This window comes from Triticum dicoccoides, chromosome 7B, assembly GCF_002162155.2.
Source record: "Triticum dicoccoides isolate Atlit2015 ecotype Zavitan chromosome 7B, WEW_v2.0, whole genome shotgun sequence".
Lineage (NCBI taxonomy): Eukaryota > Viridiplantae > Streptophyta > Magnoliopsida > Poales > Poaceae > Triticum > Triticum dicoccoides.
Genome location: NC_041393.1, coordinates 738,523,659 through 738,532,502, shown reverse-complemented (window position 1 = coordinate 738,532,502; position 8,844 = coordinate 738,523,659).

The window sequence follows — 8,844 nt, the reverse complement described above, 5'->3', positions numbered from 1 at the left end:
TTTCTAGTGTCCGCACGTGTAATCCCAGCCCGAAGCCTGAAAGCCCGGCCTGAAATTCTTGAAAAGAGAAGCCCGAGCCCGGCCCGAAGTACCTTCCAGGCTGCAAAATGAGGCCCAAGCCCAGCCCGAATGTCAAGCCTGAAGCCCTTTTTTCGGGTGGGGCTCGGGCTGGGTCGTCGGGTCGCGTTGTCCATGCCCGGTTTTAGCTTGCATGCGTGTGTTTACACTCTTTTTTTTTCAAGTGCTTTTATCCATGTAAAACGTGATTGCTGCTAATATATTTGGCGGATGATTATTGCTTTTTGGCGGAAGTGGTGGCGAATATTTACGGTACAGGGTTGAATGGATGGCATCCATATCCATGTCCAGACACCAATCCAGACTGATTTTTAGACAAATACCGTGTCCGTTTGCGGGTTGGTGATGGAGATGACCTAAGTGGGTCCAGTCAACCCACCTTCAAAAGAAAACTATAACATCATCCTTTTCTCATCACATTTTTGAAGATAGCAAATACAAAACCAACTGACCTAACTATTTATTAATTTCATAGACCTAGCTAAGCATGAGGCATTTGACATCACAACTAGTTAACAATATCGTCACTAAGTGGGTCTAGTCACTGTCTACCACCAAAAGTCAAAACTATGATATCATCCTTTTGTCAAACACATTTTTTTGAGATAGCAAAACAAAACCAACTGAACTAACTATTATTAATTACGTAAAAATACCTAGCTAAGCATGTAGGAATTAAGCAACTCAGGTAGTTACAACCACATCAGTAAGTGGGTCTACTCAACTGCCTACCTGATTTTTTTTGAAACTATAACATCCTTTTTCATCACAAATTGATGGAGATAACAAAAAAGAAACCAACTGACTCTACTATAAATTAATAACATAGAGTGACCTAGCTAAGCATGTAGGCACTTGACATTACAACAAGTTAACAATCTCGCTAAGTGGGTCTACTCAACCGTCTACCTAGAAAAATATATATAACAACAACCAATTATCATCACAACAATTTCCTTGGAGATGAAAAAAGGGAACCAATTGAGCTAATTATTAATTAATTACATAGAGGACTTGCTAAGAATGTAGGGGCATTCTAGCCATCGTGGTGGTGGATGCCAACGTGTGGTGGCAATGCTGGTGCCTGGTTGACACGCTAGTGGTACAGGAGACGGGGGCACTGGCAGTCAAGGGAACCGAGGAGAATGTAGTAGTGGCATCGAGGAGAAGACCCTCTACATGCACAATTTATGCCCGTAGTGATGAATTTTTCATAAAACTACACACTAACAACCTTATTTTGTTTAACCACTTTGATTGTGGCTCTTCGTTGAATCTGATCATAGATGACTGATTATAGATGACCGTTTTTTTGAGTAGTGATTCTATGGCCAAACCAACGTTCGATCAGTAGCACATTCTAAGTCCATCCAACGCCTATGGATGCCCGTTTAAATGGACACAAAAGCTTCGCCTCATCAGGTTAATGAAGAGGACTTCTGCAGAATTACACACTGACTTCCCAAAGAACTACTCTTGCAACATGAATGAACTCAAATGTTTAGCACCCACTACAACCCACAGATTTGCCTCATCTCTAATCTGACACGTAATTACATGTGGCATGGAGGAAACATTCCTAAAGAGAAACATTATGCTCATTCCAAACCTCCCACGAGGCGAGCATGAGAAAGGAAGCGGTCCCTCTTCTCACTTTACCAGTGCCATTCGTTATATTGTCATAGATCCTTCAACATGTGGTGCTTGCTCAATATCTTTGCTAGCGTTCCTCTTCTCACTTTACCAGTGTCATTGGTCACATGTTGGTCATTGCAAACTACCAATCCATCACTGAGTTGAAATTGACCCAATTATCTTGTTGGCCTCAGTGAGGCCAAACCAAGGTTTAATATCGTCCCAAACATGGCGAGTGAATCTACATTTGAAAGAAAATGCACAGCGGACTCCGGTTGCCTCTTGCAAAATTGACATAAGGCTGTTCGAACCCGATCATGAAGAATAAGCCGTATAACTTGTGCTTTGGCGGTGCCCAAGTGCTGCATATGTACTGCTGGTTTAAAGATGGAAGCATTCACATTATCGACTTGCTCCTTGTATGCCGAGGACGTGGAGTAGCCAAGTAGGTACAAGAACTGTCACATTCAAACTATGGTGTCCACTGCGGCCTGACTAAGATGGATGTCATGAAGATGCATACAAAGGCCATAGAAATCCATGATGTGCTGCAAAGTGAGACCCGGGCTGAAGAAGTTGATGTTGATGTCTAGTATCAGTAGATGTGACCTTAAAGTTTGTCAATGATGACGAGCTAGAAGAATGCGCACGCACACGCAGATGCCGTCCAATTTGAAGGTCGTCGTTGACAAATTTATCTTGAAGGATGGTTACAAACTGCAACTGTCAACTAGTAGTACATACACCACCTTGTTATTTTACCAATGCAATAATACTTGATCCAAACTGAGTAGCCAGAAAATATAATCATTTGCTGATGTACTCCTAGCTAGGCTTATGTATAGTGGTCGTTCTCGCAAATTGCAAACAGACAAAACAAACAGCTACTCCCTCCGTAGTTTAAACTAAAACCACGGCACTTACTTTAAAACGGAGGGAGTATACCGTAATACACCAGTTGCAGATCAGACAGACCACGAAAAGCTTCCGGCGAACTCTCATGAATCGCCGGTGAGCTAGCTCTGAAAGCGACCAGTGTCTGCCAAGTACACGGAACATTCACCTGCTTGCCCAAAGTGGCCAAGTTGCAACACCAATGGAGTCACGGAGCACCCGGTGTAAACTCCCAATTGAGTAAGGGACCAAGATTTTAATAACTAGTATGTACAAGTCAGTAGCTATCCTGTTTTGCACAGCTGATGAGATGATGCCTCGTCACCCTGCATTTTGTAAGCTATGGTCGGCAAATACAAGCATATCTCGCCGGCTCGGAGAGTTCGATCAGGCGGCCAGGGGAATCAAATGCTCTGCGCCGGAGTCAGAGGGCAGGTTTCTTAACTCTGAGGTGTCGATATTCGCATCTAATTAAGTTTGTTTCTGAAAATGACATTGACTTTCAAGGTTTTTTTTTGCCGAGAAAGTCAGGTGGTCTTTCGTGCAACACAGACAAATGTGTGTAATGTATGTATGTAACGACATGCGTGATAGTCCAGGAGTGGAACAAAAATTATGCTGGGTTAATCTGGGGCACATACAGCTATACGTGTGGCGATGACGATTGAAGTTAGAGTTTAGCCGGAAATACTCTATCTAGTAGGTAGTGGCCGCAAAAGGGACAGACACCGGAGAGCATAATCTTTTTTCAGACATGGCATTTCTCCAGTCTGTTACATCATCATTTGGTGTGTAGGAAGATTCATACAACAGCTTTTGCTTCAACTTTTTTTTCTTCAATTAGTCCTCAACAACTCCTAGATTGTAGTGTTGGAGTACAAGACAGAATGGTCGGTCAGTCGACAAAATGGTCTATCAACTTCACAGCTGATAGATCGACCGATCGAGAACAGTTGGCAAGGCGAGGGAGTTCGCAGCCAGCCCACCAGGGTTCAAGTCTCGGCTTGAGCGTTTGGTGCTCACAGAGTTTTCTTGTATAAAAAAATGCCAACAGTCTAGTCTAGCCCGGGTTGGTCTAAAAAACGTCTATATACATCCGCATGTGTAGTTCATATAGTAATCTCTAAAAATACTTATATTTAGGAACGGAGAGATAGTTGATTAATCACGCTGAATTAATTCTGGGGACTGATGAGTGATGAGCATGCATGCAAAACGCCTTCTGTAACTACCCCTCTGAGAAGATTAACAATCACTTCACGCTGAATTAAGTAACTGTTCAGCTATGTATGTAAATGGCGCCATCATCTTTTGGAGCAGCAAGATTCATACAACAACTTTTGCTTCAAATTGTTTTCTTCAGTTGGTGGTCAACAACTCCTAGATTGTATCTAGTGTAGGGACTAGCTAGGGAGTACAAGATGGTCCGTCGGTCGACAAGCATGCACGCAAGAACGACTCTTCGAAGGAGAGAAAGGACCAGATCTATTAACAATAGCTTAGAAGGACCATATACTACTAAGGACATGGCGCACTACCTAGCTACTACATCGTCCTGCTTTATAAGTCTTCTTTGTATTATGTGCCAAATTTTGACTTTGAATTTAACTATCAAAAGTTTAATGCATGTCATAAAAGATAATATAATTAAAAACTATGTTCAAATACGAATTCAACGATATAAATTTTGGTGACATGCATTAATATTTTGTTAGTTAAATCTCTAGTCAAAATATGGCGCAAAAGACAAAGAGATTTATAAACCAGGACGGAGGTAGTAGTAATTAACCACAATTCACCTGCGACATTGATCTAACCCACATTCACACACATATAATTTAAGCTTTTTTTTACAAGTACCTGCCCTGCGTTTTTCTTTTCTTTTTTCTTGATACACCATGTCAATGAAATTTAACTGAGATTAATGGCACACTTTCCTTTCCCGATAAAGATGAGGCACTTTTGCTATTCCTCGTACAACTAACAAAATAGTTCGGTTGATTTTGGCTTGAGGAAACACAATCCTGAGCAGGAGACGATGCAGCCGCATATGGACGCCAACAATTAGTCGGAGACGAGGACGGTGTGCCTGGCCACCATGTCATGGGTGGAGGCAATGCTGAGGTTGATGGGTTCGGGTGTGGGTGAGAATGCGAGAGTGGTTCGCCAATGCTGGAGAAGAAGGCGGTTTAGAGGGATGACCGCGCGAGACAACAACTCGATGGGGATTCTAGGGGGCGAGCGTTTTCTTGCTCAGGAATTTCAATTAATAACTAGCCTTAGAGTCAAGCCAATAGTCTCCCCCCCCCCCCAAATCTCTCCCTCTCGATTAGGTAGCTTAAAATGTTTGATACACATGCCATTTCTGTCTACAAAGCTGTCGCTGATCCGCCTTATCACCGCCACAGAGATCATCATTGTCGGTTGCACTGGCGACATCATCATCATTGGCTCTTCGGTCACATGGATCTTATCGTCTTGCGATTCAACCATCCACTGTCCGCATGCCACCTATAATTGGAACATATGTGGTATCGTGGTTGATCTTATATATGCAACAACAAGATCACACACGTTCCCGTCGGGACCGTACATATGTCTTCATCATGCAGACGGTAGTGTGGCACACCCCCTAGCTAGGTAGCGCCCATGGACATAATTGACATTCCAAATTAGGAACAGCATCCTTAATTGATTTCACACCAACATTGCATGCATGTTGCATCACCGATGTTGCATGTTGCAAGACCCATGTTGCATTGATGTACAACACTGCCTAGTGCGTGCATCGCCCTTGTCGCAATGATATTGCGTGCCCACCGCTCCTGTCACGTTCGATCTAACGATCACATGGGCCGTGCATTTCTTTTAGTCTTGATATGACACCAACATTTTGATGTCCATTATTGCGAGCTAGGTTGATGGCAAGCTAGTACCAAATATATATGCGGTATATATAGCTGTACAGATCAATCGATCATGCACACATTCCATCGGGAGAACGTGCGTCAGCATCAAGGAGAACGTGTGATTAGTGATGCCAAAATAGGATAGTTGATTAATCACACTCAACTAATTTTGGGCCTGGTTAGTGATGAGCCTTCTAACTAATCCCCAAAGGTAATTAAAAATCTCGTCACTAATTCGCAAAATAGTAAATCTCATCATTAAGGCCCTAACTGGGAGCATGGAATAACTTTACACCCATATTGCTTTTACGCTGGTAATATACCTACCCCAATCATAGCAACCGGATTTTAAGTGACAGCTCTTGAGGTGTGACGATTTTTCAAAAACCAGGCGGAATGAGAAAAAAAATGAGAAGCAAGCACTAATTACGGACTCGGCCATTTGTTTTGCCGGCTCCGACTTATACGGGAGTATTGCGCTCCGAAATGTCGACCGTCTCGGTTGGCGGCGAGGGAGGAGAGGGTTGGGGGTGGCACAAGAAACCGTAGACTCCCCTCTCATCGCCTACCAGATGCAAAATTGCAGTAATATATATCTGAGGCATGTAATATTGAGTGACATATAAGCAAGGGCGGGGTGTGGAATTAACTCTATATACATATATGTCACAGTATATTTTTTCAAACTTTATGTCATAATATATCTAGCTAGCAAGAGAACCAACTATTGGGTGGATGCTTTGGAGGCTAGTTGTACCCCAAGTCTACCAGGGATCAAATCCTAGTTTTGATGTTTTGTTGTATAAAAAAAGCGTAATATTCTACCAGTGGGAAACGACATTTCAATCAATAGTAAGGCGTGTGTGATGGCTTTGTCAATGTCAAGACCCGGCGCTTGCGTACTTGCAAAGCTGCATGCCGCGGATCCACTCCTGTCCCCCTGTCGCCCTCACAGAGATCATCGGATCTCCATTCGAGCGTCGTCTCGCGTGTATCTGCCCATCCGTTCGTCGTCCTCGATCATCCATCCGGTCCCATCTATACGGCCAGATAGATCTGTCACGCACGTTCCATCGTGAGTATTAACATGTCGAAGCTTTTCTTCTCCTCATGGTATGGTATCAGTTTTATTTGGCTAGACATGTATGGCCATCCGTTGCCCTGCGTCTAATTCCATATTCTTTCACGCCGGTTTGTAGAACGTCGTCGGACCTCCCGTCGCGTCCACGTCCGTTGTCTGTCCGTGCACCGGCAATAATTGGCGTATGTGTGGTTAGCAATCGATCTCATATAGCTGGATTGTAAACGTTCCACCAGCACCGTACGTCTGCATCAAGCAGATGGTTATGTGGTTTCTTGTTTTAAATAGCAAAGTAGAAAAAGGAAATATATTCTCTAAACATATTCAAAATAATTTTTGTTTTGAATGCCTCGCCGGTAAGGGTTCAACGGTGAAATCTGATTGGGAATCGGGCCATATGGTTTGACCCACGAGATATTATTTTCTTCAATAAATTAGTTTTAATTGCAGGCATGTCGTCATGTTGACTTTCTCTTGTGTCCAGCTTACAATTTTTCTTGTGTGTTCCAGATGTGCATGCTCACCTAGCATGTTAGTTTTTGTGTTGCCAATCCAGACCAACAAAAAATCGAAGCTCCACTGACCAATTACATGCGCATCGAGCTGAGGAAGGCAAACATCAGCGGTGTTGGGAACGTCAGCTCTTTGGTTTTCTACAAACAAATTAAAGTGAAATCTAGTTTTGAATCCCTCGGCGATAAGGATAAGGATCCAATGGTGAAATCTGATTGTAAATCGGGCAGATGGTTTGAGATATTATTTTCCTCTCAAAATTAGTTTCAATTGCAGCCATGTCGTCATGTTAACTTCCTTTTGTGTGCAGATTACAATTTCTTGTGTGTTCCAGATGCGCATGTTCACCTAGCATGTTATTTTTGCGTGGCAAATCCAAGCCAAGCGAAAGATCCACTTGCCAAGCACATGCGCAAGCAGCCAAGGACGGCAATGTCAGCAACGTCGAGCTCAATAGGTTTCCCAACAAGCAATGTCTTGTTGTCAGCAATAATAATGAAATTTCAACCCTCCCTTGACACCGATAGTGACATTGTGGTAGTGTGTGCCCCAGTGACATTAGATCATGCGTTTATTTCCATGAGAAACATCAACAATTTGATGGCCGATGCAACTTGCTTGCAAGATGCTCTCCTCATGTATGTTTCTAAAGATTGCACAAGAAATCTCAGTTAGTAGTACCCACCTTTGATGACTTACAATTATTGCATGCAATACGTGATCCAAGCCTAGGACACGAATTATGAAACACATAACCATCCATCTCTGATGATGTAACCCTAGTTAGCTAGACTAACCATATGTCTGTGCATGCAAACTGCAAACAAACATCTTTTAAAAGAAAATCATACTCATCTCAATCCTATAGGATTTTGATTTGTTTGATTAAATCATAGGAAAAACAAAAGATTCTCTTCAAAAGATTTGAGTGGATGGTAAAATTCATATGGAATGTAGTGCACAGGAGTCCCTAGGGAAAATTCCTATACTATTCAGTCGCATGAATCAAACAAACAAGATGGGAAAAAATTCCTAAGGACTATAATCCTTCAAAATTCATGTGAAAATCATTTGAATCAAAGAAACCCTAAGTTAGTTACAAAAATTTCAACATTCAGCCGGATGTGACTTGTCTGTTGGATTTATATCCAATGGATGCCCATTCGTTTTCCTCTCCAAACCATCATTGTTCATCTTCTACCTACAGCACATCACACGATTTGTTTTCATCTTCCTAATGACTTTCCTCCTTATGTGATGTTGTGGCAAGCTGCATTGTCCCCACCTCCAGCAAGGTTTTGGCGAGCCCCCAACGGTGATGCATCTTTCGGGAAAATTAAAGATTTCTCGGAACAAATGAAAGGGAAATTTTGTTTTGAATCCCTCGCCAATAAGGATAAGGATCCAATGGTGAAATTTGATCTTGAATCAGGCAGATGGTTTGAGATATTATTTCGCTCTCAGAATTAGTTCTAATTTCAGCCATGTCGTCCTGCTAACTTTCTCTTGTGTGCAGCTTACAATATCTTCTGTGTTGTGGATGGGCATGTTCAGCTAGCATCTTACTTTTTGGGTGGCAAATCCAAACCAAGCAAATTCTGCACTTGACAATCACATGCCCATGCAGCCAAGGAATGCAATGTCAGCATCATCGAGGTCAATAGATTTCCCAGCAAGCTACACCTGGTTCTCAACAATAATTGCGGAATTTCAACCCCTACTTGACACTGATAC